Source organism: Triticum dicoccoides, chromosome 1A, assembly GCF_002162155.2.
Source record: "Triticum dicoccoides isolate Atlit2015 ecotype Zavitan chromosome 1A, WEW_v2.0, whole genome shotgun sequence".
NCBI classification, from domain to species: Eukaryota; Viridiplantae; Streptophyta; class Magnoliopsida; order Poales; family Poaceae; genus Triticum; species Triticum dicoccoides.
Window position 1 is genome coordinate 19,509,339 of NC_041380.1, and position 11,929 is coordinate 19,521,267.

An 11,929-nucleotide genomic window follows, 5' to 3' on the forward strand; every position below is an offset into this window, starting at 1 on the left:
GCACCCCAAACCCCTTGTCCAATTCGGAATGGGCTTGGGAGGGGCGCGCGCCACCTCCTGGTCCTTCCCACTAAGGCCCATTATGTTGGAAATATGCCCTAGAGGCAATAATAAAAGGATTATTATTATATTTCCTTGTTCATGATAATTGTCTTTTATTCATGCTATAATTGTGTTATCCGGAAATCGTAATACATGTGTGAATAATAGACACCAACATGTCCCTAGTAAGCCTCTAGTTGACTAGCTCGTTGATCAACAGATAGTCATGGTTTCCTAACTATGGACATTGGATGTCATTGATAACGAGATCACATCATTAGGAGAATGATGTGATGGACAAGACCCAATCCTAAACATAGCACAAGATCGTATAGTTCGTTTGCTAGAGTTTTCCAATGTCAAGTATCCTTTCCTTAGACCATGAGATCGTGTAACTCCTGGATACCGTAGGAGTGCTTTGGGTGTACCAAACGTCACAACGTAACTGGGTGACTATAAAGGTATACTACGGGTATCTCCGAAAGTGTCTGTTGGGTTGACACGGATCAAGACTGGGATTTGTCACTTCGTATGACGGAGAGGTATCACTGGGCCCACTAGGTAATGCATCATCATAATGAGCTCAAAGTGACCAAGTGTCTGGTCACGGGATCATGCATTACGGTACAAGTAAAGTGACTTGCCGGTAACGAGATTGAACGAGGTATTGGGATACCGACGATCGAATCTCGGGCAAGTAACATATCGATTGACGAAGGGAATTGTATACGGGGTTGCTTGAATCCTCGACATCGTGGTTCATCCGATGAGATCATCGATGAGCATGTGGGAGCCAACATGGGTATCCAGATCCCGCTGTTGGTTATTGACCGGAGAGCGATCTCGGTCATGTCTACATGTCTCCCGAACCCGTAGGGTCTACACACTTAAGGTTCGGTGACGCTAGGGTTGTAGGGATATGTATATGCAGTAACCCGAATGTTGTTCGGAGTCCCGGATGAGATCCCGGACGTCACGAGGAGTTCCGGAATGGTCCGGAGGTAAAGAATTATATATGGGAAGTCCTGTTTCGGCCATCGGGACAAGTTTCGGGGTCACCGGTATTGTACCGGGACCACCGGAAGGGTCCCGGGGGTCCACCGGGTGGGGCCACCTATCTCGGGGGGCCACATGGGCTGTAGGGGGTGCGCCTTGGCCTACATGGGCCAAGGGCACCAGCCCCAAGAGGCCCATGCGCCTAGGGTTTCAAGGAGGGAAGAGTCCTAGGAGGGGAAGGCACCTCCTAGGTGCCTTGGGGAGGAGGGATTCCTCCCCTTGGCCGCACCCCCCTAGGAGATTAGATCTCCTAGGGCCAGCGCCCCCCCCCTTGGCCCTCCTATATATAGTGGGGAGATGGAGGACTTCTGACCTTGATCTTTGGTGCCTCCCTCTCCCTCTCCAACACATCCTCCTCCTCCATAGTGCTTGGCGAAGCCCTGCCGGAGTACTGCAGCTCCATCATCACCACGCCGTCGTGCTGCTGCTGGAGCCATCTCCCTCAACCTCTCCCCCCCCCTTGCTGGATCAAGAAGGAGGAGACGTGGCTGTTCCGTACGTGTGTTGAACGCGGAGGTGCCGTCCGTTCGGTGCTAGGATCTTCGGTGATTCGGATCACGACGAGTACGACTCCCTCATCCCCGTTCTTTGAACGCTTCCGCGCGTGATCTACAAAGGTATGTAGATGCAATCCAATCACTCGTTGCTAGATGAACTCCTAGATGGATCTTGGTGAAACCGTAGGAATTTTTTTTGTTTTCTGCAACGTTCCCCAACAGTGGCATCATGAGCTAGGTCTATGCGTAGTTCTCTTGCACGAGTAGAACACAATTTGTTGTCGGCGTTGATGTTGTCAACTTTCTTGCCGCTACTAGTCTTATCTTGCTTCAACGGTATTGTGGGATGAAGCGGCCCGGACCAACCTTACACGTACGCTTACGTGATACCGGTTCCACCGACTAACATGCACAAGTTGCATAAGGTGGCTGGCGGGTGTCTGTCTCTCCTACTTTAGTTGGAGCGGATTCGATGAAAAGGGTCCTTATGAAGGGTAAATAGAAGTTGACAAATCACGTTGTGGCTTTCACGTAGGTAAGAAAACGTTCTTGCTAGAACCCTACTTCAGCCACGTAAAACTTGCAACAACAATTAGAGGACGTCTAACTTGTTTTTGCAGCAAGTGCTTTGTGATATGATATGGCCAAAGTTGTGATGAATGATGAATGATCTATATGTGATGTATGAGATGTTCATGCTATTGTAATAGGAATCACGACTTGCATGTCGATGAGTATGACAATCGGCAGGAGCCATAGGAGTTGTCTATATTTTTTGTATGACCTGCGTGTCATTGAGAAACGCCATGTAAATTACTTTACTTTATTGCTAAACGTGTTAGCCATAGTAGTAGAAGTAATAGTTGGCGAGCAACTTCATGGAGACACGATGATGAAGATCATGATGATGGAGATCATGGTGTCATGCCGGTGACAAGATGATCATGGAGCCCCAAGATGGAGATCAAAGGAGCTATGTGATATTGGCCATATCATGTCACTATTATTATTTGATTGCATGTGATGTTTATCATGTTTTTCATCTTGTTTGCTTAGAACGACGGTAGTAAATAAGATGATCCCTCATAATAATTTCAAGAAAGTGTTCCCCCTAACTGTGCACGGTTGCGACAGTTCGTTGTTTCGAAGCACCACGTGATGATCGGGTGTGATAGATTCTAACGTTCACATACAACGGGTGTAAGACAGATTTACACATGCAAAACACTTAGGTTGACTTGACGAGCCTAGCATGTACAGACATGGCCTCGGAACACAAAAGACTGAAAGGTCGAGCATGAGTCGTATAGAAGATACGATCAACATGAAGATGTTCACCGATGTTGACTAGTCCGTCTCACGTGATGATCGGACACGGCCTAGTTAACTCGGATCAAGTTATACTTAGATGACTGGAGGGATGTTTATCTAAGTGGGAGTTCATTGAATAATTTGATTAGATGAACTTAATTATCATGAATTTAGTCTAAATTTTTTACAATATGTCTTGTAGATCAAATGGCCAATGTAGTCCTCAACTTCAACGCGTTCCTAGAGAAAACCAAGCTGAAAGATGATGGCAGCAACTACACGGACTGGGTCCGGAACCTGAGGATCATCCTCATAGCTGCCAAGAAAGATTATGTCCTACAAGCACCGCTAGGTGACGCACCTGTTCTCCCTGCAGAACAAGATGTTATGAACGCTTGACAGGCACATACCGATGACTACTCCCTCGTTCAGTGCGGCATGCTTTACAGCTTAGAGCCGGGGCTCCAAAAGCGTTTTGAGAGATACGGAGCATATGAGATGTTCGAAGAGCTGAAAATGGTTTTCCAAGCTCATGCCCGGGTCGAGAGATATCAAGTCTCCGACAAGTTCTTCAGCTGTAAGATGGAGGAAAACAGTTCTGTCAGTGAGCACATACTCACTATGTCTGGGTTACATAACCGCTTGACTCAGCTGGGAGTTAATCTCCCGGATGACGCGGTCATTGACAGAATCCTTCATTCGCTTCCACCGAGCTACAAGAGCTTTGTGATGAACTTCAATATGCAGGGGATGGAAAAGACCATTCCTGAAGTATTTGCAATGCTGAAATCAGCAGAGGTAGAAGTCAAAAAGGAACATCAAGTGTTGATGGTGAATAAAACCACTAAGTTCAAGAAAGGCAAGGGTAAGAAGAACTTCAAGAAGAACAGTAAGGGAGTTGCCGCGCCCGGCAAGCAAGCTGCCGGGAAGAAGCCAAAGAATGGACCCAAGCCCGAGACTGAGGGCTTTTATTGCAAGGAGAGTGGTCACTGGAAGCGGAACTGCCCCAAATACTTAGCGGACAAGAAGGCCGGCAAAACAAAAGGTATATGTGATATACATGTAATTGATGTGTACCTTACCAGTACTCGTAGTAGCTCCTGGGTATTTGATACCGGTGCAGTTGCTCACATTTGTAACTCAAAGCAGGAGCTGCGGAATAAGCGGAGACTGGCGAAGGACGAGGTGACGATGCGCGTCGGGAATGGTTCCAAGGTCGATGTGATCGCCGTCGGCACACTACCTCTACATTTACCTTCGGGATTAGTTTTAAACCTTAATAATTGTTATTTGGTGCCAGCTTTGAGCATGAACATTGTATCAGGATCTCGTTTAATTCGAGATGGCTACTCATTTAAATCCGAGAATAATGGTTGTTCCATTTATATGAGAGATATGTTTTATGGTCATGCTCCGATGGTGAATGGTTTATTCTTAGTGAATCTCGAGCGTAATGCTACACATATTCATAGTGTGAGTACCAAAAGATGTAAGTTTGATAATGATAGTCCCACATACTTGTGGCACTGCCGCCTTGGTCACATAGGTGTCAAACGCATGAAGAAGCTCCATGCTGATGGACTTTTAGAGTCTCTTGATTACGAATCATTTCACACGTGCGAACCATGCCTCATGGGTAAAATGACCAAGACTCCGTTCTCAGGAACAATGGAGCGAGCAACCAACTTATTGGAAATCATACATACTGATTTGTGCAGTCCAATGAGTGTTGAGGCTCGCGGTGGCTATCGTTATGATCTCACCCTCACTGATGACTTGAGTAGATATGGGTATGTCTACTTAATGAAACACAAGTCTGAGACCTTTGAAAAGTTCAAAGAATTTCAGAGTGAGGTTGAGAATCAACGTGACAGGAAAATCAAGTTCCTGCAATCAGATCGTGGAGGAGAATACTTGAGTCACGAGTTTGGTACACACTTAAGAAAATGTGGAATAGTTCCACAACTCACGCCGCCTGGAACACCTCAGCGTAATGGTGTGTCCGAACGTCGTAATCGCACTCTATTAGATATGGTGCGATCTATGATGTCTCTTGCCGATTTACCGTTATCTTTTTGGGGCTATGCTTTAGAGACTGCCGCATTCACTTTAAATAGGGCTCCGTCGAAATCCGTTGAGACGACACCGTATGAATTATAGTTTGGGAAGAAACCTAAGCTGTCATTTCTAAAAGTTTGGGGATGCGATGCTTATGTCAAGAAACTTCAACCTGAAAAGCTCGAACCCAAATCAGAACAATGCGTCTTCATAGGATACCCTAAAGAAACTATTGGGTATACCTTCTACCTCAGATCCGAAGGCAAGATCTTTGTTGCCAAGAATGGGTCCTTTCTAGAGAAAGAGTTTCTCTCGAAAGAAGTAAGTGGGAGGAAAGTAGAACTTGATGAAGTATTACCTCTTGAACCGGAAAATGGCGCAACTCAAGAAAATGTTCCTGAGGTGCCTGCACCGACTAGAGAGGAAGTTAATGATGATGATCAAGATACTTCTGATCAAGCTCCTACTGAAATTCGAAGGTCCACAAGGACACGTTCCGCACCAGAATGGTACGGCAACCCTGTCTTGGAAATCATGTTGTTAGACAACGGTGAACCTTTGAACTATGAAGAAGCGATGGCGGGCCCGGATTCCGACAAATGGCTAGAAGCCATGAAATCCGAGATAGGATCCATGTATGAAAATGAAGTATGGACTTTGACTGACTTGCCCGTTGAGCGGCGAGCCATAGAAAATAAATGGATCTTTAAAAAGAAGACAGACGCGGATGGTAATGTGACCATCTATAAAGCTCGGCTTGTCGCTAAGGGTTATCGACAAGTTCAAGGTGTTGACTATGATGAGACTTTCTCACCGGTAGCGAAGCTGAAGTCCGTCCGAATCATGTTAGCAATTGCCGCATTCTATGATTATGAGATATGGCAAATGGACATCAAAACGGCATTCCTTAATGGTTTCCTTAAGGAAGAATTGTATATGATGCAGCCAGAAGGTTTTGTCGATCCTAAGAATGCTAACAAGGTGTGCAAGCTCCAACGCTCGATTTATGGTCTGGTGCAAGCATCTCGGAGTTGGAACATTCGCTTTGATGAGATGATCAAAGCGTTTGGGTTTACGCAGACTTATGGAGAAGCCTGCATTTACAAGAAAGTGAGTGGGAGCTCTGTAGCATTTCTCATATTATATGTACATGACATACTTTTGATGGGAAATGATATAGAACTCTTGGACAGCATTAAGGCCTACTTGAATAAAAGTTTTTCAATGAAGGACCTTGGATAAGCTGCTTATATATTAGGCATCAAGATCTACAGAGATAGATCAAGACGCCTCATAGGTCTTTCACAAAGCACATACCTTGATAAGATATTGAAGAAGTTCAAGATGGATCAGTCTAAGAAGGGGTTCTTGCCTGTGTTGCAAGGTGTGAAATTGAGCTCAGCTCAATGTCCGACCACGACAGAAGATATAGAAGAGATGAGTGTCATCCCCTATGCCTCAGCCATAGGTTATATTATGTATGCCATGCTGTGTACCAGACCTGATGTAAACCTTGCCGTAAGTTTGGTAGGAAGGTACCAAAGTAATCCCGGCAAGGAACACTGGACAACGGTCAAGAATATCCTGAAGTACCTGAAAAGGACTAAGGAAATGTTTCTCGTCTATGGAGGTGACGAAGAGCTCGTCGTAAAAGGTTACGTCGACGCTAGCTTCAACACAGATCTGGATGACTCAAAGTCACAAACCGGATACGTGTATATTTTGAATGGTGGGGCAGTAAGCTGGTGCAGTTGCAAGCAGAGCGTCGTGGCGGGATCTACATGTGAAGCGGAATACATGGCAGCCTCGGAGGCAGCACATGAAGCAATTTAGGTGAAGGAGTTCATCACCGACCTAGGAGTCATACCCAATGCGTCGGGGCGAATCAAACTCTTCTGTGACAACACTGGAGCTATTGCACTTGCCAAGCCCAGGTTTCACAAGAAGACCAGGCACATCAAGCGTCGCTTCAACTCCATTCGTGAAAATGTTCAAGATGGAGACATAGATATTTGTAAAGTACATACGGACCTGAATGTAGCAGATCCGTTGACTAAACCTCTCCCTAGAGCAAAACATGATCAACACCAGAATTCCATGGGTGTTCGATTCATCACAATGTAACTAGATTATTGACTCTAGTGCAAGTGGGAGACTGTTGGAAATATGCCCTAGAGGAAATAATAAAAGGATTATTATTATATTTCCTTGTTCATGATAATTGCCTTTTATTCATGCTATAATTGTGTTATCCGAAAATCGTAATACATGTGTGAATAATAGACACCAACATGTCCCTAGTAAGCCTCTAGTTGACTAGCTCGTTGATCAACAGATAGTCATGGTTTCCTGACTATGGACATTGGATGTCATTGATAACGAGATCACATCATTAGGAGAATGATGTGATGGACAAGACCCAATCCTAAACATAGCACAAGATCGTATAGTTCGTTTGCTAGAGTTTTCCAATGTCAGGTATCCTTTCCTTAGACCATGAGATCGTGTAACTCCTGGATACCGTAGGAGTGCTTTGGGTGTACCAAAAGTCACAACGTAACTGGGTGACTATAAAGGTATACTACGGGTATCTCCGAAAGTGTCTGTTGGGTTGACACGGATCAAGACTGGGATTTGTCACTCCGTATGACGAAGAGGTATCACTGGGCCCACTCGGTAATGCATCATCATAATGAGCTCAAAGTGACCAAGTGTCTGGTCACGGGATCATGCATTATGGTACGAGTAAAGTGACTTGCCGGTAACGAGATTGAACGAGGTATTGGGATACCGACGATCGAATCTCGGGCAAGTAACATATCGATTGACGAAGGGAATTGTATACGGGGTTGCTTGAATCCTCGACATCGTGGTTCATCCGATGAGATCATCGAGGAGCATGTGGGAGGCAACATGGGTATCCAGATCCCGCTGTTGGTTATTGACCGGAGAACGATCTCGGTCATGTCTACATGTCTCCTGAACCCGTAGGGTCTACACACTTAAGGTTCGGTGACGCTAGGGTTGTAGGGATATGTATATGCAGTAACCCGAATGTTGTTCAGATTCCCAGATGAGATCCCGGACGTCACGAGGAGTTCTAGAATGGTCCGGTGGTAAAGAATTATATATGGGAAGTCCTGTTTCGGCCATCGGGACAAGTTTCGGAGTCACCGGTATTGTACCGGGACCACCGGAAGGGTCCCGGGGGTCCACCGGGTGGGGCCACCTGTCCCGAGGGGCCACATGGGCTGTAGGGGGTGCGCCTTGGCCTACATGGGCCAAGGGCACCAGCCCCAAGAGGCCCATGCGCCTAGGGTTTCAAGGAGGGAAGAGTCCTAGGAGGGGAAGGCACCTCCTAGGTGCCTTGGGGAGGAGGGATTCCTCCCCTTGGCCGCACCCCCTAGGAGATTAGATCTCCTAGGGCCGGCGCCCCCCCCCTTGGCCCTCCTATATATAGTGGGGAGATGGAGGACTTATGACCTTGATCTTTGGTGCCTCCCTCTCCCTCTCCAAAACATCCTCCTCCTCCATAGTGCTTGGCGAAGCCCTGCCGGAGTACTGCAGCTCCATCATCACCACGCCGTCGTGCTGCTGCTGGAGCCATCTCCCTCAACCTCTCCCCCCCCTTGATGGATCAAGAAGGAGGAGATGTGGCTGTTCCGTACGTGTGTTGAACGCGGAGGTGCCGTCCGTTCGGTGCTGGGATCTTTGGTGATTCGGATCACGACGAGTACGACTCCCTCATCCCCGTTCTTTGAACGCTTCCGCGCGTGATCTACAAAGGTATGTAGATGCAATCCAATCACTCGTTGCTAGATGAACTCCTAGATGGATCTTGGTGAAACCGTAGGAAATTTTTTTGTTTTCTGCAACGTTCCCCAACACATTAAGGCCCATTGCTTCATCCTCGTATTCCCGTAACTCCCCGGTACCTTCGAAAATACCCGAATCACTCGGAACCTTTCTGATGTCCGAATATAGTCGTCCAATATATCGATATTTACGTCTCAACCATTTCGAGACTCCTCGTCATGTCCCCGATCTCATCCGGGACTCCGAACTCCTTCGGTACATCAAAATATATAAACTCATAATGAAACTGTTATCAAAACCTTAAGCGTGCGGACCCTACGGGTTCGAGAACAATGTAGACATGACCGAGACACGTGTCCGGTCAATAACGAATAGCGGAATCTGGATGCTCATATTGGCCCCCACATATTCTACGAAGATCTTTATCGGTCAGACCGCACAACAACATACGTTGTTCCCTTTGTCATCGGTATGTTACTTGCCCGAGATTCGATCGTCGGTATCTTAATACCTAGTTCAATCTCGTTACCGGCAAGTCTCTTTACTCGTTCCGTAATACATCATCTCGCAACTAACTCATTAGTTGCAATGCTTGCAAGGCTTAAGTGATGTGCATTACCGAGAGGGCCCAGAGATACCTCTCCGACAATCGGAGTGACAAATCCTAATATCGAAATACGTCAACCCAACATGTACCTTTGGAGACACCTGTAGAGCTCCTTTATAATCACCCAGTTACGTTGTGACGTTTGGTAGCACACAAAGTGTTCCTCCGGCAAACGGGAGTTGCATAATCTCATAGTCATAGGAACATGTATAAGTCATGAAGAAAGCAATAGCAACATACTAAATGATCGAGTGCTAAGCTAACGGAATGGGTCAAGTCAATCACATCATTCTCCTAATGATGTGATCCCGTTAATCAAATAACAACTCTTTGTCTATGGTTAGGAAACATAACCATATTTGATTAACGAGCTAGTCAAGTAGAGGCATACTAGTGACACTCTGTTTGTCTATGTATTCACACATGTATTATGTTTCCGGTTAATACAATTCTAGCATGTATAATAAACATTTATCATGAAATAAGGAAATAAATAATAACTTTACTATTGCCTCTAGAGCATATTTCCTTCAGAAACCAACTATGGTCAAGCTAGATACGATTGATATCTGGATACAGATTCATGATGTTCCTGACAAATATGCACACTTGGTGGGGGCACTAGCAGCCAGGGTAGGAGAAGTTCTCTTTACAGAGCCAATCACCCAGGATTTTGCCGGCAACTTCTACCGTGTATGGGTGAAGATCAATGTCTACAAACCTCTGAAGAACGTTGTTTCAATGATTCGTGGGGGGGGGGGAGACAGATCTATTTGGTGAAGTATGAAAGACTCCCGGATTGGTGCGCTGTCTGTGGGCACCTAGGTCATGTTTTCAAAGAGCATGGTAATGGCATACATGCCCCTTCGGCCCTTTTCTTCAAGGATCTCAGGGCAACCTGGAACATGCGTGTGGGAATGGGCCCAGGAGGTGGCCGAGGTCGTGGTTGTCGCGGTGGCCGGCGAGGAGGACGAGTTGGAGGGCATCCCAATGAAAGGGCTAATGAGCAGACTGAAGATCCCACCAGTGATGATCTAGATATAGATCTGGAGATGCAGCAGGCCGATGAGAACAGGAAACGCTCGGCTAATGTGTCGGAACCTTTGAGTGCAACGGGAGCTCCTGTGCTAGCAGGTAATGCTCTACTAGCCCTGCCTCCACCAGCGGTGCCGGCCAGTCCATCATCAAAGCAGGACCCGAAGAGGAAGAAGACCAATGCAGAGAAGAATGATGGGAAGAAAGGACCAGCAAGTGATAAATAGATTGAAGCAAAATCGACGACCTCCCGAGGGGAGGATCGCCGCGCACAATGAATCTCCTCTATTGGAATTGCCGTGGTGTGGGCAAAGCTGCGACAATTCATGAGCTTCGCGAGCTGCGAAGCAATTTTCCCCGACCGTGTTATGCATAGTAGAAACACAAATATCAAAAGCACGTTTTGCTGGTACTTTAGGTTTTAATAACTCTGATGTTGTTGGTAGTTCGGGTCGTAGTGGAGGAATTGGTGTTTTTTGGAAAGATGGAATAAAGCTTGATGTTTTCGGCTACTCTTGAGTATCACGTTGATGCAAAAGTCTCTATTCCGAATTGTGCAGATTGGAGACTAACATGTGTATACGGCGAGGCACAAGTTGGAGAGAGATACAAGACTTGGGACTTGATCAAATCTTTGGCTGCTGCAAGAAACTTACCATGGCTATGATTTGGTGATTTTAATGAAGTACTGCATCAACATGAACACTTTGTAACTGGCCAGCGTAGGTTCTCTCAAATCTAGGGCTTTCCAGGGGCAATGGATGTGTGCGCTCTTCAGGATTTGGGCTACCTGGGGAAACCTTGGACTTTCGAGAAGAAGACGGCAGGAGGAGGTTACTGTCGAGTTCGTCTAGATCGAGCTATGGCAAGCTCGGAATGGATGTCTCTATATCCCCATGCGAGTCTGCTACACGAGACAGCAGCGACCTCACACCACTGCCCCATCAGATTGCTGTTGGAGCCTGATGCTCCGGTGCAAGTGAAGCAAAGATTGTTCAGATATGAGATGTACTGGGAGAAACATGCTGAGTTTGGCTCATCCCTCAAGGGCATGTGGACGGGGGCGCCGGAAGGGCATACTGTAACCCAGCTGAGTAAAAAACTGAACGACCTATCATCATCCTTGCAACAGTGGAGTGGGGAAACCATAAGCAATATTGGGAGAGAGATTAAAAAACTCAAAAAGGAGCTGGCTACTGATACGTCTCCAACGTATCTATAATTTTTTATTGTTCCATGCTATATTATATCCTGTTTTGGACATTATTGGGCTTTATTATACACTTTTATATTATTTTTGGGACTAACCTATTAACTGGAGGCCCAGCCCAGAATTGCTATTTTTGCCTATTTCAGAGTTTCGCAGAAAAAGAATATCAAACGGAGTCCAAACGGAATGAAACCTTCGGGAACATGATTTTTGGAAAGAACATGATTCAGAGGACTTGGACCCTACGTAAGACATCAACCAGGAAGGCACGAGATAGGGGGGCGCGCCTACCCCCCC